The sequence below is a fragment of the Pseudochaenichthys georgianus genome, unplaced genomic scaffold (assembly GCF_902827115.2).
Source record: "Pseudochaenichthys georgianus unplaced genomic scaffold, fPseGeo1.2 scaffold_759_arrow_ctg1, whole genome shotgun sequence".
Lineage (NCBI taxonomy): Eukaryota > Metazoa > Chordata > Actinopteri > Perciformes > Channichthyidae > Pseudochaenichthys > Pseudochaenichthys georgianus.
The window spans coordinates 1-25,345 of record NW_027263309.1 but is presented as its reverse complement, the minus strand read 5'-3'; the positions used below and the strand labels follow the sequence as shown (position 1 = coordinate 25,345).

The window sequence follows — 25,345 nt, the reverse complement described above, 5'->3', positions numbered from 1 at the left end:
TGTGCGATGTCTCAACGACTCACAAAGTCAGGCTTTCAGAAGAGAAAAGAAAGGAGAGAAAGACAAGAGAGAGGGACTAAAGGGCGACAGCATGTCTCCCAGTTTCTCAAAGAAAAGGTGGGTGTGGTCTATGAGTGGTGCAAATGTGTCTGTTAGCTACGCGTAGTCCATCCATTGTAAATAATAATTATGTTTTTTTTACTAAGCTGACATTAAGTGCTGTTAATATCTACACAGGTTTTTAATTTTACGGCTCTTTTAGCTGACATTTAGTAAATGCAGGTACATTTTTAGCAGCTATTCACTAAATCAGTTGTCCCTCCCCCTGGTGCCAGGACCAACAGATCCATCTCTAGGCTCAGCAGCCCTGTCCCCCCATAAGTGTTATATTTTCATAGCTCAGTGTCAGTAAATATTAGTATTGGACTAGAAGATAGATGCAAGCCTGTACAGGTAGAGTTATTTAAAGCATCAATGAGTGGGTCGGGTTCTGGAGGTGTGGTTACAGTAAGTGTGCTTGGTTGGCGTGGCCTGGGCCTGGTGGTGGGGCCGTGATGTATTTCCATGGGGCCCAGAATCCCTGCTGTGTATGCTCCAGAGGTCAGGACCTATAACACATTGACTACCCAGTAGCATCGTGAGGCTGAACAGAAGGACCTCTTGACTTTGTAAATGTAGTCTTTTAAAAAAACAAAACATTTACTGACTTTTTTAGGATAGCTTCCAGTAATGTTGTAAAATTACAACCGGGGGCCTTACAGGGTTAAGGGCTATTGATTATTGTTATTTACTTTAAGAGGTTTATTCTTAACCTATCATTGAATTTAAAAACTCTTATTTAAATGATGTGTCTGTGTTCCTGATGACACACTGAGAGAATGAGCTCATAGGGCTGCTGGTCAGAAGCTAAACAGTCTGTATATTGCACTACATTTGTATAATGTAGCTTCGTTGATACTTTGCCTGCGGGAATACGAAAAAAATAGTTAGATATACTGAATATTATTTGATCTATTCCACCACTTAATCCCAAATAATGGAGAGGTGTGTTGTAGGTGCCTTAAATAGCCCCTTATTTTAAAGTGAGATGTAGTTTTATGTTCATATAATAGTGATTTCAATGCCACCCCAAAATGATCACTGGTTCCATCCTGGCCACCCCACTGAACATGTCCTAGCTCCGCCACTGGTGTGGAAATAACGGGGACAGAGCTGCTGTCAGACGATCAGCTGTGCAGCGTCATCACAAACGGACGTCGCTTCACGTGACGCTCCGGAGGAAAGGACGTCCCATTGCTCTTAAAACTCATTCCCCTGCTTCTCGTGGTTTCCTTTCCTCTCTCCTTGCTTCCCTGGTGGGAGGGACTAGTCGCAGGGAAACGACGCAAGTGAGGGACGCAAGGATTCCATTTAACCGACCTGAGACGCAGCCAGAGACAGTGAGGAGTCATATGACCAGAGCACGACCCCAAAGGCAGCGTAGAGAGGCTCAGTGAATGTGGCTCTGAAGGTGTGGAGGTGGGTCAGTGTGTCAGAGGAGACTCTGTAGAAGGAGAGAGAGCCAGCAGGATGATCCAGATACACTGCTACTCTACCAGAGGAGGAGGAGGAGGAGGAGGAGGAGGAGGATATGTCTGTTCTTATCTTATTGTGCCTGACATAGTAACTACCATCATCAGAGCAGATCAGACTCCAGGACTGATCATTGCCTCCAAACAAACAGTCCCCACCGCCTCCTCTCCGGCTGATTCCTCTGTAAGTCACGGCTATAACAATCCTTCCGCTCCACTCCACCTCCCAGTAGCAGAGACCAGTCAGAGCTTCTCTGCACATCAGCTGAGGCCAGGACTCAAACCTCTCTGGATGATCAGGGTATGGCTGCTTCTCGTCCCTCACATATGTCACCGTCCTGTTGTCCTCAGACAGTTTGAGGTTTCTGAATACTGTGTTTGAGTCCAGGGTGAGTTCACAGGAATCTGATGAGAGACACAGACAGCAGTTTATCATCAGACCCACCTGAAGGCTTTACTCTCTGTTAGTGGTCCTTTCTATAAAGCTTCAAGATCAGTCATATTCTAATGAATGAATACCACCTCCATCATCTGTGTCTCCAGAGAGAAGATGACCAGGGGCGGTTCTAGGGGGGGGGCAGGGGCTGCATGCCCCCGGACCCCCCTAGAGAAGGTTAGGTCCACCCCCAAATAAAGCAGGTTAAAATAATTTAATTGCATGCATTTTCTTTTAGTAGACACTGAAACGGGTCCCACAGACCCACACAGCACACAGAGGTAAGCGCATAATAATGTGTAGTGAAACAAATAGCAATAACTATTGCATTGTTTTCTTATGCGCAATTACTTCATACTGTCTGTCTTTTTCGTCCTGCATATATTGGGCCCCCCTCAGAAAATAACTGGCCCCAGCCTGGTGTTAAGGTTGAGTGAAGCAAGCAGGACCCAGATGCAGATAACCCTGATAATACCTTTATTTCAAGGATAATAATATAATTTGGACGAACAGAACACTCCCCGGTGAACTCAGTCGCCAACAGAAGACGAACCAACGCTGAACGCAGGACGAGACAAGACTAAATACAGGGAGGGGTAATCACGAGAGGAGAAACAATCAGACAATTAGACGCACCAGGGAAACTAACGACAGGGAGGGAACACAGGGAGAGGGACCAGACGATACCCAGCAGGAAAACATGACGGGGAGAACCGAACAGCAAAATAAACCCATCACAAGACGTACAAAACTAAAAACGTGACAGAACACAAGAATCGTGACACCTGCCCCCCCCCAGTCAAATTGGTCTAGAACCGCCACTGAAGCTGACTGATCCACACTTACACTTCCTCACACCTGGTTTCAACCTCTGCTCTCCACCGTGGTCCAGCCTGGAGGAAGAAACACACATGTGAAAAACAGAACACCGTATTGTTCGAATAAAGTATTTATCAATGTTCATCATAATACTAATAAATCCTATGTGTCCGAAGGGAGCAGGAGGGAGCAGATGCTTATTGATCCCCCTTACTTCCAGTAGCATGGCGTGGGGAAAGAATGAGGGGAAGCCAATAATACGTCCTTTCTTTGGGGTCGGGGTGTGGTGGTCAATGTGATAACGTAACCAGACGAGTGATTACAGCACCCGGTATCATTTCACACACATTTGTATCAGATGCAGGACTTACACACGCCTGCTATCTAACCGACAGGTCCGCACGCACTCGCCAGCCCAAACTCTAATAAGCATTCATTCACTACATCAGGAGACCTTTAACGTTTTACGCTCGATTCGCTCCTTTGTTCCTCGCTGTACACAGCTCCAGTTTGGGCATCGGCCTGTCATCAGATTGTATTTTTGTTGCTGCTGTAGCGGAAGTTTAGTACAATTATGTTTGAGTAAATACTCCAAATCTCCACCCTCCATAATTGCACTTGCTTCAGTTGCTTGCTACTTTCTAACGGCGGTGAGAGTGGTGCAGTGACGCTATCTATCTTCTATCGATTCTACTGATAAAAGTAGGGTAGACATGTGGATATTATCCGACTGAATAAAACGTGCATTTATCGATGTGAATCGATGGGTTGGATGTGCAGAAAGGATAAATAATAAGGTTTTGTGAGTGAATTTCGGTGCAGTCATCTGTTAGCATCTTTCGCTCGTTGCTAATTCAGAGGCTCAGCATTAGCATTGTGTTAGATGAGTTCTTCCCGTTACGTGGATATAAAACATTCATAGTTTATTAAATGAACATGCCCTCAGACACTGTTTCCTGCAAGATGTTGCGGGAGGGTCCCGGTACCGGGGTCTCTCGGGCTTAACAGGTTAATGGGACTCAGTGCTGCAGTTGGTAACCATGGTGTTGCTGGGCAGATCGACATCATCTAATCAGAGCAGACACGCTCACCTACTGGAGGTTTGTATTATTTTTTCAAGAAAAGTTAGAAATGCAAGAGGTTTATTTCTCATTCAGAACAATGGAAAGGCTCTCCTTTCACTGCACATCTCCATGGAAACCTTTGATCTCTGGGCTCACGTACACATGTGTTTGATAACGTTGTCACCATGGTAACCTTTGATCTCTGGGCTTACACACACATTCATTCACTACTACTTACATCTGATATGTAACTCCTTCAGCCTGCTTTCAGCTACAAACCATTCAACTATTAACGTATTCAGCTATTTCAGGACATTGAGGCTACACATGTTGTTATACCTTTTTTAAACCTTTTCTTTTAAATATTAAGCTTCTTCACTATTTTTCCTACTCTTCCAGTTTAACATTTCACTTTCTAGTTTTCAACAAAGTCATTGCAAAGCATTTGAGCGCTAACAATTTGATTCAAATCATTTTGTCATCATCATTAGTTCAGCAACACACTGACTTGGTCTCTGGAGCTACAAGCAGCTTCCACTCAGCCAATAACACATTCAGCTATATCATGATGTGATGTGAGAGTATCACACAGAGTATATCATGATGTGAGAGTATCACACATAGTATATCATGATGTGATGTGAGAGTATCACACAGAGTATATCACGATGTGATGTGAGAGTATCACTCAGAGTATATCACGATGTGAGAGTATCACTCAGAGTATATCACGATGTGAGAGTATCACTCAGAGTATATCACGATGTGAGAGTATCACTCAGAGTATATCACGATGTGAGAGTATCACACAGAGTATATCATGTGAGAGTTTTCCCATGAAAATAATTTGTAATCACTATCATGGGGCTATATAAATCAAATTCCGGGTAATGCGGAGCACAATTGTACCTTTTACTATTTAAATGTATTTGTATTATTGGGCTAGAAAAGTGAAATTTCTGGGTGATTTTGTCAGTTTATGGAGCTTAGCCCACAAATCCTGGAGGTTCCAGGCCGAATTTGGGTGCTCATAGGCGGCCTGCCATGCGCCCCCACCCGTGGAAAGAAAAAAAAAGTGAAGAAAACGGTTAATATAATCTTAAAATAATCAAAAATGAAGTTTTAAAAAAGTGCCCACGGGGAAGGGGCTCTGGAAATCTCAACCCTTCGGCGCTTTGGACCAAAGCCCCGGACACTTTTCCACTTCTCCGTCGCAACTTACAACGGAGTAGGGGAAACAACGTTTCTCAAAAATATTCATTCATACTTTTCAAACTACCATCTGCACGAACTCGGAAACCCGGTTTTTGGGTGCACTCAGAAAAAAACCGGCTGGAGGAATGTATCCGCTCCATGTGCACTTTGGCTCGGATAGATTTTGTGCCTGAAGACCCCCCAGCCTGGTTCTAACAGAACTTTAACTTTGAAAATGTGCCTGTGGAGTTTGTAAGGGGAGTTTGAGTGGACTCTACCATCATTATGAGGGACTATTTTCGGATACATTTTTACATTTTCACCCCTTTTTCCTGGTTGTCAACAAACTTACTCTGACAAATTGTGACTCTGGAGGAATGTGAGGGGAGTTGACAGGGGACTCTACCCGCATTTGAGGCACTATTTTGGGACACTTTTTTACTCATTTTCACCCCTTTTCCCTGGTCCTCACGAAAGTTGACTCTGGCAAATTTTGACTCTGGAGGAATGTGAGGGGAGTTGACAGGGGACTCTACCCGCATTATGAGGCTCTATTTTCGGACACATTTTTTCATTTTCCTGCATTTTTTCATGGATGAATTTAAAGTCATTTTTTAACTTTTTGGTCTGTTTCACCCAGTTCTGGCCACCGCGTTGCCTGGAGGATAGGACCGAGAGATGACAGACTCTCTGGCCGCCTCACAAGTCACTATTGTCGGACACTTTCTTTGCTTTACCCCGGTTCTATCACTCTTTCCTCCTTGGACCATACAACCCGTTTCCTGCAGGGGTGGTGGGGGGGTGCTTGAATTTTGACTTGAGCCGTCCCTTATAGATACTGTCTTTTTACGTTTGGGCATCGGCCTGTCATCAGATTGTATTTGTTGTTGTTGCTGCTGTAGCGGAAGTTTAGTACAATTATGTTTGAGTAAATACTCCAAATCTCCACCCTCCATAATTGCACTTGCTTCAGTTGCTTGCTACTTTCTAACGGCGGTGAGAGTGGTGCAGTGACGCTATCTATCTTCCATCGATTCTACTGATAAAAGTAGGGTAGACATGTGGATATTATCCGACTGAATAAAACGTGCATTTATCGATGTGAATCGATGTGTTGGATGTGCAGAAAGGATAAATAATAAGGTTTTGTGAGTGCATTTCGGTGCAGTCATCTGTTAGCATCTTTCGCTCGTTGCTAATTCAGAGGCTCAGCGTTAGCATTGTGTTAGATGAGTTCTTCCCATTACGTGGATATAAAACATTCATAGTTTATTAAATGAACATGCCCTCAGACACTGTTTCCTGCAAGATGTTGCGGGAGGGTCCCGGTACCGGGGTCTCTCGGGCTTAACAGATTAATGGGACTCAGTGCTGCAGTTGGTAACCATGGTGTTGCTGGGCAGATCGACATCATCTAATCAGAGCAGACACGCTCACCTACTGGAGGTTTGTATTATTTTTTCAAGAAAAGTTAGAAATGCAAGAGGTTTATTTCTCATTCAGAACAATGGAAAGGCTCTCCTTTCACTGCACATCTCCATGGAAACCTTTGATCTCTGGGCTCACGTACACATGTGTTTGATAACGTTGTCACCATGGTAACCTTTGATCTCTGGGCTTACACACACATTCATTCACTACTACTTACATCTGATATGTAACTCCTTCAGCCTGCTTTCAGCTACAAACCATTCAACTATTAACGTATTCAGCTATTTCAGGACATTGAGGCTACACATGTTGTTATACCTTTTTTAAACCTTTTCTTTTAAATATTAAGCTTCTTCACTATTTTTCCTACTCTTCCAGTTTAACATTTCACTTTCTAGTTTTCAACAAAGTCATTGCAATGCATTTGAGCGCTAACAATTTGATTCAAATCATTTTGTCATCATCATTAGTTCAGCAACACACTGACTTGGTCTCTGGAGCTACAAGCAGCTTCCACTCAGCCAATAACACATTCAGCTATATCATGATGTGATGTGAGAGTATCACACAGAGTATATCATGATGTGAGAGTATCACACAGAGTATATCAAGATGTGAGAGTATCACACATAGTATATCATGATGTGATGTGAGAGTATCACACAGAGTATATCATGATGTGATGTGAGAGTATCACACAGAGTATATCATGATGTGATGTGAGAGTATCACACAGAGTATATCAAGATGTGAGAGTATCACACAGAGTATATCATGATGTGAGAGTTTTTCCATGAAAATAATTTGTAATCACTATCATGGGGCTATATAAATCAAATTCCGGGTAATGCGGAGCACAATTGTACTTTTTACTATTTAAATGTTTTTGTATTATTGGGCTAGAAAAGTGAAATTTCTGGGTGATTTTGTAAGTTTATGGAGCTTAGCCCACAAATCCTGGAGGTTCCAGGCCGAATTTGGGTGCTCATAGGCGGCCTGCCATGTGCCCCCACCCGTGGAAATAAGAAAAAAGTGAAGAAAACGGTTAATATCATCTTAAAATAATCAAAAATGAAGTTTTAAAAAAGTGCTCTGGAGGGGCTCTGGAAATCTCAACCCTTCGGCGCTTTGGACCAAAGCCCCGGACACTTTTCCACTTCTCCGTCGCAACTTACAACGGAGTAGGGGAAACAACGTTTCTCAAAAATATTCATTCATACTTTTCAGACTACCATCTGCACGAAATCGGAAACCCGGTTTTTGGGTGCACTCAGAAAAAAACCGGCTGGAGGAATGTATCCACTCCATGTGCACTTTGGCTCGGATAGATTTTGTGCCTGAAGACCCCCCAGCCTGGTTCTAACAGAACTTTAACTTTGAAAATGTGCCTGTGGAGTTTGTAAGGGGAGTTTGAGTGGACTCTACCATCATTATGAGGGACTATTTTCGGATACATTTTTACATTTTCACCCCTTTTGCCTGGTTGTCAACAAAATTACTCTGACAAATTGTGACTCTGGAGGAATGTGAGGGGAGTTGACAGGGGACTCTACCCACATTTGAGGCACTATTTTGGGACACTTTTTTTACTCATTTTCACCCCTTTTCCCTGGTCCTCACAAAAGTTGACTCTGGCAAATTGTGACTCTGGAGGAATGTGAGGGGAGTTGACAGGGGACTCTACCCGCATTATGAGGCACTATTTTCACATTAGACACATTTTTTCATTTTCCTGCATTTTTTCATGGATGAATTTAAAGTCATTTTTTAACTTTTTGGTCTGTTTCACCCAGTTCTGGCCACCGCGTTGCCTGGAGGATAGGACCGAGAGATGACAGACTCTCTGGCCGCCTCACAAGTCACTATTGTCGGACACTTTCTTTGCTTTACCCCGGTTCTATCACTCTTTCCTCCTTGGACCATACAACCCGTTTCCTGCTGGGGTGGTGGGGGGGTGCTTGAATTTTTACTTGAGCCGTCCCTTATAGATACTGTCTTTTTACATTAGTGAGCCAGATCATTTGGCTCAGCTCTCTTAAAGCGCCGGCTGTTTTGGCTCCCAAACGGCTCTTCATGTTACCACAGTTTACCACAGAGCCTCAGTTTTGCCGCTGCGAGGCTCTGGTGCTCGCAGCTCACGCGCGTGCGCATGCTCCACTAGCACTGCTCATCGCGTCCAAATCGTTGTCCTGTAGCAGGCACCGCCGACGTCGGGGAAACCCCGGGATCGGCTGCCCCGGTGGCCGGTGGCTCGGCTGCCCCAGCGGGCCCCGGGCTCGGCCGCCCCGGTCTCAGCCGCACCCGGCAGAGCGGCGTGCCGTCTCTGTGGATATGCAACACGTTTCTGACCCGACTCCCCGCATTCAAAACACTTTACGTTCCCTGAGCTCGCATAAAGCATATAAAAACCCTCTTCGTGCCTCACCCGGAAAGACACATCCAGTGTCTGAGTGGGACGATTCAGAAACATGAAAACCTGTCTCCGCAGAGATTGGACATGTTTTAACTTTTCATCCTTACACCCCAGAGCAACAGTGCGGAGATTACTGGCAAACTTACCGAAACACTTAATTTCCCGTTCCAGCGCCTCATTCGGGATGAACGGAGGAACGCCAGACACAGTGATCCGCGATATATTCCTCGTTTAGCATTAATCTGCTCTCGATAAGTTCCGATAAGAAGAAGAAGAAGAAGAAACTGACCATCATTTTCCTCCCGAGAACAAGGAAACCAGTGGTTCTGATGTTTGGACTGAATGGCTGTTTCCATGTAATAAGACTTCGAGGTTAACTCACTGCTGTGAACATAATCAAGGGAAATTAGACGTCCTTCATGATGGAAGACAGTCTGTGTGTCCATACCTGAGAGTGTCCAGTCTCCAGAGTGGATCGTCCAGTCCAGCAGACAGCCGCTTCTCTCCTGAGTCTCCTGGATGATTGTAGCTCAGGTCCAGCTCTCTCAGATGGGAGGGGTTGGAGCTCAGAGCTGAAGCCAGAGAACCACAGCCTCCCTCTGAGACCAGACAGCCTGACAGACTGGAACCAGGGAATACAGTCAACTCAGTGCTTTAAAAAGTCACGTCAGCAGGAAAATCATACAGAGGTGGACCATCTTCATCAACATGAACCAAAAGCTGGATCAATCAATCAATCAATGTTTATTTATATAGCCCAATATCACAAATGTTACATTTGTCTCAGTGGTCTTCACAGTGTGTACAGAATATCAGTATGACAATACGACACCCTCTGTCCTTAGACCCTCTGTCCTCAGACCCTCTGTCCTCAGACCCTCTGTCCTTAGACCCTCACATCGTACAAGGAAAAACTTCCGAAGAAAACCCACAGTTTAAAGGGAAAAATGGGAGAAACCTCAGGGAGGGATCCCTCTCCCAGGACGGACAGATGTGCAATAGATGCCGTGTGTAAATTGAAAAGATAATACATTTGCAACATAGGATGAAAGTAATTGAACTGCTTGACAATAAAAAGCTGAACTCTGACCTGAGAGTCTCCAGTTCACAGTGCGGACTCTCCAGTCCAGCAGACAGCAGCTTCACTCCTGAGTCCTGCAGGTCGTTGTTACTCAGGTCCAGCTCTTTCAGACTAGAGGACTGGGAGCTGAGGGCTGAGGACAGAGCTGCACAGCTTCTCTCTGACAGGTTGCAGCCAGTTACCCTTGAAAGAAATGAATACATAACAAAATTCCTTTAATATTAAATGTGATTGAGCGCAAGGTTTCAATCATACAATCTCTTCTAGTTCCTTTGTCAAATGATACCATCTGTTTGTCTGTGCATGTTTGGGTTGGTCAATCAGTCAGATACATTGAGATGTAGATAAGTGACGCCTTCTGTCTTAAAATATAATCAGATTGTTATCATGGTTTTGTGGTTTATTGTTTTGAAGAACAAAAATAAACAACAAGCCAAAGGAAAATTGAAATGTATTATTATTCTAATTTGATCAAACTGGAAATAAGTCGAAATAAATGGCTGAACAAAACCACTCTGACAGTTAACATATCAGCTGAACTCTGACCTGAGAGTCTCCAGTTCACAGTGCGGACTCTCCAGTCCAGCAGAGAGCAGCTTCACTCCTGAATCCGGCAGGTCGTTGTTACTCAAGTCCAGCTCTCTCAGACTGGAGGACTGGGAGCTGAGGACTGAGGACAGAGCTGCACAGCTTCTCTCTGACAGCTTGCAGCCAGTTAACCTTGAAAGAAATTAATACATAACACAATTCATAACAACATTCCTTTAACCTGTTCAGCCCTGAGCCTGTTTTTCGTCCTCAGGCTCGAAAATGACATTCCCAGAACAAATGACCATATCTTCTAAAAGGGATAAATTAATAATCTTTGTTCTCAAAGCAATGATAAAACTGTGAGTTGGATGTAGAAAATTCAGAATCAATATAGAATATTTTTATTTTAAAGTAAATTCAGATTGAACACAGTAAAAAAATGTAGATTATAGTGTCAGTCCAAAAAAAAAACATTACTTATAGTGAAAACCACCCTTGAATGATCGGAGACTAAAAGCTTTAGGAATCCAAACTATAACATATGAAAGTGCCCTGTATCAAGATTGATGCAAAACAAGAGACATTTTACCTTTTTAGAGAGGTTTAGCAAAAGAAAAATACTTCCGGGGTTATTAGGGTGCATTTTCCATATCTCTGGCCCCCTTCGGTCGATTTTGATGATTGACACCTCGTTTTAACCGTTAGAGCCAATAGGATCAAGGGGAACTTCCTAAAATCCATAAAAACATTACCCATTGGTGAATGAGTGCTGCTCAGCCAGAATGCCCAGGAACCAGAAGCTGTCATAGCTATCATAGCAGCTATATATGAAAACTCAGTTTTTGACATAAATATGATGATGGATTGTCAGTAATCATTTCAAAGTGACACAGACACATTGGATTAACCTTCAGCCCTGTTTTTCTCGTTTCAATGCCACTGAACACAACTTTGGATCGATAACAGCTAAGGTAAGACAATGTCCCGTGTTTGCTCCGTAAAGCTATGTGGTGTGATGTCTGGGTTTGCTTCCCCTGTCACGAGTTTTGATCGCTCAGTGATAATACTTATATTTCTGCAATCTGTGGAATCTCCGCTTGCTAATCGATATCTTGTTTTTGCAGATCCGATAAGTAATAAAGGTATTTTACCGTGAGTTCTGTGCTAAGTGTGTTAGCATTTTTTCACTCAGGGCTCATTTAGACTATTTGTGAGACTTGTGTTTTGTTTCGGTAAAAATGGTTTGTATCGTCAGTTAGCTGAGTTTTTTCCCGTTAAGTGGGTATGACAGATTAATAGGTTTTCAAATGTTAAGAAGCTCTAAGACACAGTTTTGTGGAAAAAAAACATGCAGCCACGCGGGCGGAGGCCTTCGGGCTAAACAGGTTAATAATAAATGTGATTGAGCGCCAGTGGCGGTTCTAGACCAATTTGACTCGGGGGGCCAGGCTGGGGCCAGTTATTTTCTGACGGGGGCACAATAAATGCAGGATGAAAAAGACAAAGACAGTATGAAGTAATTGCGCATAAGAAAACAATGCAATACAGTTATTGGTATTTGTTACACGTTATTATGCGCTTACCTTTGTGTGCTGTGTGGGTCTGTGGGACCCGTTTTCAGTGTTTACTAAAAGAAAATGTATGCAATTAAATTATTTTAACCTGCTTTATTTTGGGGGTGGACCTAACCTCCTCTAGGGGGGTCCGGGGGCATGCAGCCCCGCGAAGATATTTGTTTAAATGTTTGAAGTGAAAGCATCAATCTGGAGCACTTTGAGCACAACCTGAACGTATGGAAGCAGCTCTCAGCACTCAGACGGAAGGGAGCTGTATGCTTTTCAATAATCCAAACATCTTTAGAATATGATCACAACCAATAACAAATCATTTAAACTAGTTTATTCTTATCTTATGTTACCTAGTTAGTATTCTTTCTTTTTATTTATGCATATTTTACTAATCACTCACCTTTCAAACTGTTTTTTTTTTTACTGTCCTATATTACACATTGGAATGATTTCTTTATTTTTTACAACACATTAAATAGATAAAGGTGTGCTCTCTCCAGCTCTCTCTCTCTGTCTCGCTCGTTCACAGAGGCTGTGTGCTCCTCCGTGGCGATGACGGCTTGCGTTAAAAAACAAAAAAACATATTTGTAAGGTGGGGGCTATTGAGGGCTTGCGAGATACCGGTAGCTCGTGATCGACGTGTTGGAGACCCCTGCTCTAGTGGGTCCGACTAGAATGACAAATATCATTACTTCCGCCTATTCCGTCAGCCAAGAAATCGTTTAATCATAAACTTTTTTTTCATTTTTAGGGGGGGGCCACAGGGGGGTCCAAAATCAGTGTTAGGGGGCAGTGGCCCCCCCCCCTGCCCCCCCTAGAACCGCGCCTGTTGAGTGCAAAGTTTCAACATACAATCTTTTCTAGTTATTTTGTCAAATGATACCATCTGTTTCTCTGTGCATGTTTGTGTTTGTCAATCAGTCAGATACATTGAGATGTAGATAAGTGACGCCTTCTGTCTTAAAATATAATCAGATTGTTATCAAGGTTTTGTGGTTTATTGTTTTGAAGAAGAAAAATAAACAACAAACTGTAAATGAGTCGATAGAAATGGCTGAACAAAACCACTCCGACAGTTAACATATCGGCTGAACTCTGACCTGAGAGTCTCCAGTTCACAGAGTGGACTCTCCAGTCCAGCAGACAGCAGCTTCACTCCTGAATCCGGCAGGTCGTTGTTACTCAGGTCCAGCTCTCTCAGACAAGAGGACTGGGAGCTGAGGACTGAGGACAGAGCTGCACAGCTTCTCTCTGACAGCTTGCAGCCAGTTAACCTTGAAAGAAATTAATACATAACAACATTCCTTTAATATTAAATGTGATTGAGCGCAAAGTTTGAAAATACAATCTTTTCTAGTTCTTTTGTCAAATGTTGAGATCTCCATATCAGGTTGAATAATTAAAACGAAAGTTAGTTATAATCAAATATAGTCAATTATATTCTTGTATAACCCATAGGGGTGTAACGGTACACGTACCCGTACCGAAATTATTCGGTACGGGCCCTTCGGTTCGGTACACGTGTGTACCGAAGTGTACCGAACGAATATAACGTTGAACGTAAAAAATTGAGAACGTGAACAACTTCTTGGAAGTAATCTCAGGTGCTGTGTCGCAGCATTCAGAGTAATTTCCTCACATTGGGCTCATCGCGTCATAGAGCGAGCAAGTAATTTCATTGGATGAGAGGGCATGCTATGAGAGCTGGTCAGAGGGATGCGTTCAAATTTAGTCAGTAATTTGAGGAACTGTCGAAAATTAATGGCGAACGCAGATAAAGTTGAGCTCGAAAATCCTCCAGCATCATTGAAGTCTCCGGTTTGGGAACATTTTGGTTTCGCAGTTACGAACAAGGATGACGGACAAAGACAGGTGGACCAAACCAAAGCTGTTTGTCGGCATTGTTCAACTAAAATTGGTTACGCGGCTGGCAATACATCAAACTTGCACACTCTTGAAAAGGCATCACCCGAACGTGAATATAACCGGTACCAAAAGAAAAAAGACTGAAGTGCAAACCCAACTCCCGCTAGCATTTAGCCTCCACCACTTGCAAAAAGTTCAGACCGAGCCAAAGCTATTACAAACGCCAAATATCCTTATGTTGCCATGTTAGCAAAGCGCTACCTGGCTGTATCTGCTACCTCTGTCCCTAGCGAGAGGGTTTTCTCCACAGCAGGAGACATTGCTAGTGCCAGCAGATCTGCCCTTTCGGCAAGCAATGTGGACAAGTTCATCTTTCTTTAAACAACATGAAAATACAATGACAAGCAAGTCCTAATGTCAAGCTGGCTGCTTAGGTGCTAGTACAGTACAGTTCAAATACAGATAATTTCAGTTCATCGAAATGCTGCACCTTAATGTTTATTTTATTATATTTTGTATTTATTTGAGTGAATATTCACAGTTTAATAATAATTAAAAACCCAAAACTAATAGTTTATGTTTTGTGAGTACTTGTACAGTAAAGTTCAAATACAGATTATTTCAGTTCATCGAAATGCTGCACCTTAATGTTTTATGTATTATATTTCGTATTTATTTGAGTGAATATTCACAGTTTAATAATAATTAAAAACCCAAAACTAATAGTTTATGTTTTGTGAGTACTCGTACAGTAAAGTTCAAATACAGATTATTTCAGTTCATCGAAATCCTACGGAGCCCCTAAAGGGACATGAAAAAAAAAAAAAAAGAACAGAGGGAGAAAAAAAAAAGTCAGGATAACGGGTTAGTATCTCGTGCGCACGAGAAACGAATCCGTTATCCTGACTTTATTTTTTTTTGAGAAAGTTACCGATGCACCAAGGAGGAAGTGGAACACGAGACAACCATGTCATTGCAGACTGTTATGTTTACGTGGGGAAATGACAGTGCATACATTATTTGAGATATCGTACTTAGACTTCACTTTAAGGACATTTCGGCCAGGGGTGTGTGGTCACTCCAGGAGGCAGCGGGAGGTGTAACTCAGAGAAGAGCAGCACCAGTGCTCAAAGAGCTTTTACGCACCGCCTACACTGTGTTTACCTTCATTGAACAGCTATGGGCGGACTGGGACTAAAAATCAGCCCGGTACTCGCACCCAGCCCAGCCCACGTAAACTGTCAACGGGCGGGGTGGGCGGCGGTGTGTGTGTGTGTGTGTGTGTGTGTGTGTGTGTGTGTGTGTGTGTGTGTGTGTGTGTGTGTGTGTGTGTGTGTGTGTGTGTGTGTGTGTGTGTGTGTGTGTGTGTGTGTGTGTGTGTGTGTGTGTGTGAGAGTGATAGCTGCGGGGCAGCAGGTACTCTGAGAGTCACGGACATAATTCATAGATCAATAAAGCAGACTGGTTTACAGACTCTCCTGTTTTTTGCCAATCCGGTGCTTAAACCAATAGCTCTACACCCCTGGCCGAAATGTCCATACAATTAAGTCTGACTTCAAAATATATCTCAAATAATGTATGCACTGTCATTTCCCCACGTAAACATAAAAGTCTGCAATGAAATGGTTGTCTCGTGTTCCACTTCCTCCTTGGTGCATCGGTAACTTTCTCACAAAAAAATAAAGTCAGGATAACGGATGCGTTTCTCGTGCGCACGAGAAACGAATCCGTTATCCTGACTTTATTTTTTTTTGTCTCTCTCTTTTTTTTTTTTTTCCATGTCCCTTTAGGGGCTCCGTAAAATGCTGCACCTTAATGTTTATTTTATTATATTTTGCATTTATTTGAGTGAATACATTATTCACAGTTTAATAATAATAAAAAAAAATATATATATATATGTTTTGTTTTGTGAAAAAAAATTCTGCTGTACCGAAAACGTACCGAACCGAACCGTGACCAAAAAACCGAGGTACGTACCGAACCGAAATGTTTGTGAACCGTTACACCCCTAATAACCCACAATGAAAATGCTTCATATTTTATGATTTTCTATATTTACAGTATAAACAAAACACAAGTGGTTTGTTAAATTGAGTGTGAGACCTATTATGGTTTATGGGTGTCACTGATAAGAGAGAGACAGTTTCTTCCCTCTCCCCTCACAGCAGGGAGGGGGGCTCCTGACTTAAGGAGAAAAACACTGAGGCCTCAAAAAGGTGGTTATGTCATAGCCGAGAATAATATTTTGCAAGTCCTGCAGAGTAGGGGTCATGTCCTTTTTACACAAACATGGGAAGGTGTGTCTTATGACATAGCCATAGAATATGTCCGGTCATGTCCGGTCCTGTACATCAGAGGCCATGCCCAGTTTCCACAAATATGGGTATGGAGGAGGGGTCTTAGGTTTTTCTATCCTGTCTTTGAGCATAAAGACACTGGCAGAGAGGGAGCAAACTAGAGAGGGGGGGGGTTCCCCTGGTATACTCTCTCCGGGTAGGCCCTCTCCCTGGAGAAGTGTGTTTTCGCCTCGGTAAGGTTCTCTCAAACTTGGTAACTATTGCTTAAATCTCTGTGGAGTGAATGGTTGGATGAAAGTTTTTAAAAACTTCGATCCATGAGGAAATCCCTTTGGGTTCTGTCGGAATTCAATCTGATCATTGTGAGGAGCTGACCTCTTACATGTGTGTGGATGATTAACTCCGTCAATCTGTGAGGAACCTGGTTCTTCAGGAGTTCATAGAGGTGAGATCTTGCTGACGTTGGTGGATCTGAGCCAAGCAGCAAACTTACATAGACTCAATAACTTCGGTTAGGTTAATTAGTAGGTCAGAGTAATTTGCCGGAATAAATTATCAGCTCCTCCCGACTCTTACATGGCGCCCAACTGTGGGACTCTGTGGGAAGTCGTACTTTTACAGAGTTAAGCTACAAGAACCAAAACGGCCTAGTGACAACGGTCGAGTCTCAATCAGCAAAATACAGGCTGAAAGTCTTGTTAAAATACCTACCCAAATCCTAGAATATATATTTAAACCTAAAATATAGTAATTACATTTGATAGGGGTGTAACGGTTCACAGAAGTCACGGTTCGGTTCGTACCTCGGTTTGGGGGTCACGGTTCGGTACGGTTTCGGTACAACAAGGAAAAGTAAAAAAAAGTCCGAAATGCATATTTTTTTTCGCTGTTATTTATTTGTAACAGTAGTGCAAGTTTTGGTATGAAAATAAGGAACTCTAACATTTGGAATCATTAACTGTATTACACAGTTAAAAACAAACCACAAACAGTAACACGCACACTCAGATGGCCATATTATCTATAATGGCTGATGTCAAACTAAAAGGTTAAATAAGCTGAACAACTAAAAAGAATGTCTTGATAATATTAAAATAAATAATAAGAAAGTGTTTCAATCACAATCAATAAAAGGAGATACAGAACTGTATAACATCTCCTGATGTCAACATATAAAATAAATACAATGATAAATATAAAACAAAATAGAATCTGTCCCTTTAGGAGCAATGTCTAACATGTGTAATTAACTATGAGTGTGTGAGGCTATTATGCCTGAATAAAGGTACTCAAGCTTTGCTCTATTTTCAAGTTGTTCTTCAGAAAGATGAGTTAGTCTACGTTGTCAGCAGTGAGGGCAGATCTGTTGGCGGTAACTATGTCACCTGCCGTCGAGAAAACCCTCTCGCTGCGGACTGAGACTGACTCGGATGTGACTGAGCATGTTTGACGTGTTACCACTAGCATACCGCACCGCTGTCGAACAACGCCGACACACCGTCCTCGTCCGATCCACAACTCGCACCCCATCATTGTTGTAGTCCACCCCATCATTGTTGTAGTCCACAGGGAACCCGAAATGTTCCCGCACAGCTGATTTAAAAGAAGCAGGTGGGTCTTCTAGCTCCTGTGTGTTGTGTGAACTCGCCATAGATAACTTTTCTTCTTCATGTATTGTGTTCGTTTTGTTGTGTTTTGTTCTTGTTCTTCATTTGCTATTTACGGGCAGCTGGCTTTTAGGCGCAATACCGCCCCCTGGATTATATATAGTGTAATACTGCCCTGAGTGACAGACTTTTTTCCCACTCGTAAAAAAAGGCGTATTCGCCGTGTGACTGCATGTGCCGAACCGTGACCGTACGGGACGAATACGGATACCGTTACACCCCTAACATTTGATACTATTGCACCGGACTGAGGGTTATATTATATCGGATATTGCTGTCTGTTAAAGAAGCTAAAGTAGGCTTTTATTCCCCTAGCCAAACTGGGAAGCCCTTGTCAATCAATCAATCAATCAATAAATCAATCAATCAATCAATCAATCAATCAATCAATTAATCAATCAATCAATGTTTATTTATAGCCCAATATCACAAATGTTACATTTGTCTCAGTGGTCTTCACAGTTTGTACAGAATATGAGTATGACAATACGACACCCTCTGTCCTCAGACCCTCTGTCCTTAGACCCTCTGTCCTCAGACCCTCTGTCCTCAGACCCTCTGTCCTTAGACCCTCTGTCCTTAGACCCTCTGTCCTTAGACCCTCACATCTTACAAGGAAACACTTCCAGAGAAGAAACCCACAGTTTAAAGGCAACATCAGAATGAATGAATGAATGGGCGTTTCTTTGACTATTTATAGGCAAATATGGGCGTTACGTGAAAGTAAGGGAAACCGGCGTAGGAAGTGCTGTACGCACTTTCCTCGCCGGTGCGCAATGTTTGGTGAATCGGAAAGTGGCGGAAAATGTATGGACCTATTTTTCTACGTAAGCAACCTTCCCACGTGAATCCTACGCACGGCGTTATACATGAGGCCCCAGGTCATATCTAACTATCACACCTTTTCCGTTTAAGTTCAGAAATCGTGTATGGGTGACCAGAAAGGGGCGAAGTCCAGAGAAGGGTCAGCTTAAAACTAAATCAGAAGGTTTGGATACAGTGACGTCAATCTCTGGGAACGTAGTTTCACTCCAGAAGAGAGGACCGGTTCACCCGAGCCAACTGAGTTTAGAATCAGATAGGAATATGACTGCGGCCTACCCATCCACTGTTGATGAGATCAGTCTCACATCACATGACATGTTTTGCGCACACACGTGGCAGTTTATGTGCTTTCTTCCACAGGAGAAGATGGCTTTTTGTGAGATCTTATAATTTATAATTTGTCTTGGTGAGTTGTGTACCAACCAAGCGGCAAACTCTGGGGAACAGCCGGGAAGCCAACACGGAAGTGCCACACACTGCAGTTCATACATGGGCCGCTAGGGACTGGCTGCAGAAAGGAGCAGTTTCCATAGACCCCCATGTTAAAATGCCCAACTTCACAGCAGAAAAAAACATGTTTCTACCCCTGGATGCAATCAATATTATTATCGATATAGTTAGATTCCACCTTCATGATTATGGATCTGTGAGTGAATTGTTTTCTAACACGACCCTTTTATTTATATTAGGTCTTAAAGTGTTTGCATAAATTAGGGCGTGGTCACATTGATGGACACGTACATGCCTCACTGTCAGCTAACAGCAACTTGTCCACTCTGCTAGGCTACAACCATAGAGGCTACAACGTTAGTCATAGTACTGTACTTGACCCTTCAGCTTTAGCCGTGTTCGTGGTGATTGTGCCTTTTAGGGAATATTGTTACAAATACCAGACAATTAAAATGTCGTGCTGTGCGCTTGAATGCACTAACAGAACTTCCAAGAAGTCTAAAATGATAATATTATACATGTTAACCCCGTTCGCAGGTGTTTGTGTGCTTGGTAGCTTAGCTTGCTACTTATTAGCCAGCTAAGGACGTAACCCTTTATGCATACATATACATTTTAGTTTATGATTCAGCCTTGGGTCAGACTTGTATAGTCCATGGCTATGACGCCCGTAATGCTAAACGGGAGCAAATGTTAAAAGGGGACCCGATTATCCCAGTGGTGGCCGCCGGAGCTAACGGAGCCGCAGGGGCTAGCTCCAGCCGGCGTCCCGGAGCTAGCCCCCTGCGGCTCCGTTAGGTCCGGGCGGTGGAGTCCGTCTTTTCTCAACGTGTGAATGACAAGCATTAAGAATAACAACATATAGCTAATTCTCTTGCAGATTGTCTCATTTGATGAATGTAACGTTATATAGGGGAACGACACTGTTGGCAGTAACTTGGTATGCATGTATTTCATGTTAGCTTAGCTTCTTAGCCTGAGCTAGCTCTGTTTACTTCCAGTTCGGCGGCAGCAGGTCCCGCCTCGGCTCCGCCTCTTTGCCCTTATTTGGAGCAGGCGGGATTAGACTCTGACGTCACAGTCGAGCCGTTAGTGGCCGACTCCGCCCACTAAGGTCTTCACGGCAACTCTGCAGAACCCTATGGGTGACGTCACGGACACTACGTCCATTTATATATACAGTCTATGGTACCAACGGATATTTTATAGAGCAAAAGAGGGCATTTAAATCTTAGTAACAAGCAATATCTAAATTGAAAGGATTCTAGCAGTAGAACTGTTAGAATCTTTAGTGCATAATGAAAAGAAAGATGGCAAGACGAAACTCTGTCTATTAGCATATGGATCATTAGAGCTTGAATGGATATCACCTTGCTGTCTGTAGAAATTCCAGAGCAATGTGGAATACATGACCCCTTGAGAAAACCCTTTTTACTGAAACATCTCTTAATGAATCAGAGAAATAATTGATACTTGATTTTAGCTATATTGTTGAGATTAATACCTCAATCTACCAAGAGAATTTGAAAGAAAGAAAAATAAACAACAAACTGGAAATTAGTCGAAAGAAATGCGCTGAACAAAACCACTCTGACAGTTAACATATCAGCTGAACTCTGACCTGAGAGTCTCCAGTTCACAGTGCGGACTCTCCAGTCCAGCAGACAGCAGCTTCACTCCTGAGTCCGGCAGGTCGTTGTTACTCAGGTCCAGATCTCCCAGACTAGAGGACGGGGAGCTGAGGGCTGAGGACAGAGCTGCACAGCTTCTCTCTGACAGGTTGCAACCAGTTACCCTTGAAAGAAATTAATACATAACAACATTCCTTTAATATTAAATGTGATTGAGCGTAAAGTTTCAATCATTCAATCTCTTCTAGTTCTTTGTCATGTTTGTCTGAGCATGTTTGGGTTGGTGTTGGAGAAATACTGTTTTCTCCACTCTTTGGGTTGTTTTAATGCACTGATACTGTGGGTGACTCTGAACGGTGTACGGCCTTGCAGCTGCCTCTTCTTGTGATAGGAGGAGGCAGGGCATTTCAGGTTGTTGGTATTTATGAGAAGACAGACTTGCTGTCTCCTAAATATCTCTTTTCTGTGAGGCGTGAAGGAAGAACGTGACTCTTTCCAGAAGACGTCGCAGATGATCCTGACACCTTTCCAACACCCGTGGATGATATTAGCGCCACCTCGATTTACGACTTTGTTGTTATCTCCGTGTTTTGGACGATATAAGCCTTTGTATGTGATTTAACTCTGCTCCTTCTTGCAAGAATAAATTAGAACCTGATCATTGATTCTCAACCTGGTGTCGAGTAGTGTTGTCACGATACCAACATTTTGGTTTCGATATCGATACCAAGTCAAGAATTGCGATTCCGATTCTTTTTCGATACTTTTCTTAAAAAAAGGGAAACAGTCTTAAATATAATCAGGGATGCAAACTCATCAGGTATGAAAAAGGTGACAAGGATCCGAGCCCCCCGACCCCACGGAATATCGGCTTTAAAATTAGGAATAACAGGATGTTAGCAGTCAGAACAACTAAAGCAGCAGTTACTAAGAACAGAAACGCCAAAGAGTCACATCTAATATAAATATATATAAAAGCATTTATTTTAATTGTGTAGCAGTGAGTTTAACATTTTGGCAGCACTGTTGAGCATTTTGAAAATCTATTGTCATGCCTCTGTGCAAGGCTGAGTCTTTCTATCTTTATAGCCACTGGTGTAAAGTAACTACGTTCATAAACTCAAGTACTACTTGGGTACAATTTTGAGATATTGTACTTTATTTAAGTATTTCAATATTTCTTTTGCTACTTTGTACTTCTAATCCACTACAGTTCAGAGGTACATGGTGTACATTTCCTCCACTACATGTATTTAATACCTTTAGTTACTCTACAGATCTGGATGAATGATGTGAAATATAACCAAGTGTTGAATCAGACTTTAGTTCCACCTGGAGTGAATCCACCAGCTACCCTGCAGTCTACAAAGTACTTCAGACTAGCTGCACCTCCACCAGCTACCCTGCAGTCTACAAAGTACTTCAGACTAGCTGCACCTTCACCAGCTACCCTGCAGCCTACAAAGTACTTCAGACTAGCTGCACCTTCACCAGCTACCCTGCAGCCTACAAAGTACTTCAGACTAGCTGCACCTCCACCAGCTTTGAGAACACTTTCATGATCAATCATTATAAAACATATCATATATATTATTCTGAAATGGACCAATCTGCACAATGACTACTTTTACTGTCGCTACTTTAATACTTTTACTTGAGGAACATTTTGAATGCAGTACTTTTACTGTAACAGAGTATTCTTACACTCTGGTGCTTCTAGTACAAGACCTGAGTACTTATACTTTTACTGTCGCTACTTTAACTATATTTTGATGATAATACTTTTGTACTTTTATTTGAGGATCATTTTGATTGCAGGATTGTTCCTACATTCTGGTACTTTAACTCAAGTACAAGACCTGGGTACTTCTACTTTTACTCAAGTACAAGATATATACGTATACCACCTCCATTTATAGCCTATGGAAAAAACTAATAGAAAACGAAGGCTAAAGCTAACGTTAGCAGATAGTGATGCTAGTTTGCTAGTTAAGTTTGCTCAACGATAATATTGCGACAGAAAAACTTTTCAGTGCACATCACGCTCTGCGCTCCGACAGGGAGCTCTGCTCTGAACACCTGAACGGCCCGTTCACAGACTTCTGGCGTCTTTTTTGTCAACAAGCCGAGGCGCAGCGGCAGTTGCACTCCCACTTGCAGCTATGCTTCTCGTTTCTCACATGCTCTGGCAGCTAGCGCGTGGCCGCGTGCACGAGAGAGGGGAGGGGACAGAACGTGCTTGAGAGGAGCGGGACTGCAGTCACGGCTGCAGGGAGTGGAAGCAGAGCGCTGAACACACACGGCTCTTATTAAAACGGCGCTTTTTCACGGGAGTACTTTCCCCCGTCATTCTTAAAGTACCGATACTAATGAAACGGAGGAATCGTACCGTTTTTAACGGCAGGGTATCGCGGTACCTTTCAAGTATCGGTACACCGTGCAACACTAGTGTCGAGTGATATTTTTCTAACAGTTGGTCAATCAGTCAGATATATTGAGATGTAGATAAGTGACGCCTTCTGTCTTAAAATATAATCAGATTGTTATCATGGTTTTGTGGTTTATTTTTTTGAAGAAGAAAAATAAACAACAAACCGAAAGAAAATTGAAATGTATTATTATTCCAATTTGATAAAACTGTAAATGAGTCGATAGAAATGGCTGAACAAAACCACTCTGACAGTTAACATATCATCTGAACTCTGACCTGAGAGTCTCCAGTTCACAGTGCGGACTCTCCAGTCCAGCAGAGAGCAGCTTCATTCCTGAGTCCTGCAGGTCGTTGTTACTCAGGTCCAGCTCTCTCAGACTGGAGGACTGGGAGCTGAGGACTGAGGACAGAGCTGCACAGCTTCTCTCTGACAGCTTGCAGCCAGTTACCCTTGAAATAAATTAATACATAACAACATTCCTTTAATAATAAATGTGATTGAGCGCAAGGTTTCAATCATACAATCTCTTCTAGTTCTTTTGTCAAATCATAACATCTGTTTCTGTGCATGTTTTTGTTGGTCAATCAGTCAGATACCTTGAGATGTAGATAAGTGACGCCTTCTGTCTTAAAATATAATCAGATTGTTATCATGGTTTTGTGGTTTATTGTTTTGAAGAACAAAAATAAACAACAAACCGAATGAAAATCGAAATGTATTATTAACCAATTAGATCAAACTGGAAATTAGTCGATAGAAATGACAGTTCACATATCGGCTGAACTCTGACCTGAGAGTCTCCAGTTCACAGTGCGGACTCTCCAGTCCAGCAGACAGCAGCTTCACTCCTGAATCCGGCAGGTCGTTGTGACTCAGGTCCAGCTCTCTCAGACTGGAGGACTGGGAGCTGAGGACTGAGGACAGAGCTGCACAGCTTCTCTCTGACAGGTTGCAGTCACTCAGCCTGGGGAAAGATCAGCAGTGAACACAAAGAGTTATATTATCATGTCTAAACCTGTTCCTAGTTAATGTAGTTTCACTTACAGAGCTTTGTTGGAGGCTTTGACCACTGGCAGCAGCCTCAGAAGAGCCTCCTCTGAAGCAGAGTATTTCTTCAGGTCAAACACGTCCAGATCTTCTTGTGATGACAGTAAGATGAAGACCAGAGCTGACCACTGAGCAGGAGACAGTTCCTCTGTGGAGAGACTTCCTGATCTCAGGTACCGTTGGATCTCCTCCACTAGAGAACGATCATTCATTTCATTCAGACAGTGGAACAGGTTGATGCTTTTCTCCGGAGACGGGTTCTTTCTTATCTTTTTCTTGATGTATTTCACTGTTTTCTGGATGGTCTGTGAGCCACTTCCTGTCTGTGGTGGTCAGAAGGTTGTGTAATAAGGTTCTGATTGTCTCCAGTGAAAGACCCAGGAGGAAGCGGAGGAACAAGTCCAGGTGTCCGTTTGGACTCTGTAAGGCCTGGGTCCACAGCATTCTGGTAAACATGTTTAGGTTTTTGTCTGAAGACTTTAGACCACCAGGGGGCCATGAGGTTGACTCCAGAGTTTGATGAAGGTCAGATGACATGAAGAGCGGCCAGAAACTCCTGAACGCTCAGATGGACGAAGCAGAACACCTTGTCCTTGTACGTTCCTCTCACCTCTCTAAGACCTGTGTGAACACTCCTGAGTACACTGAGGCTGCTCTGATATCGATGCCACACTCTGTCAGGTTGGACTTATAGAAGATCAGGTTGCCTTTCAGCAGCTGCTCAAAAGCCAGTGTTCCCAGAGACTCCATCATCTTCATCCTGCACTCTGGACTCCTGTGTGGATCTGTCTCAGCTCCTTCATCATACTTGACGTTCACTTTAGATTGAATCACCAGGAAGTGGACGTACATCTCAGTCAGGGTCTTGGGCAGCTCTCCTCCCTCAGTTTTCAACATGTCCTCCAGAACTGAAGCAGAGATCCAGCAGAAGACTGGGATGTGGCACATGATGTGGAGGCTTCGTGAGGTCTTGATGTGGGAGATGATGGTGTCGGCCTGCTCCGGATCTCTGAATCTC

The 25,345-nt window shown here is 43.0% G+C and overlaps 1 pseudogene; it reads right to left on the bottom strand.

The window, feature by feature from the left end:
- Positions 1-1,398: 1,398 nt before the first annotated feature.
- On the bottom strand, positions 1,399-25,275 carry LOC117444229 (NACHT, LRR and PYD domains-containing protein 12-like; annotated as a pseudogene).
- Between the last annotated feature and the right edge of the window lie 70 nt (positions 25,276-25,345).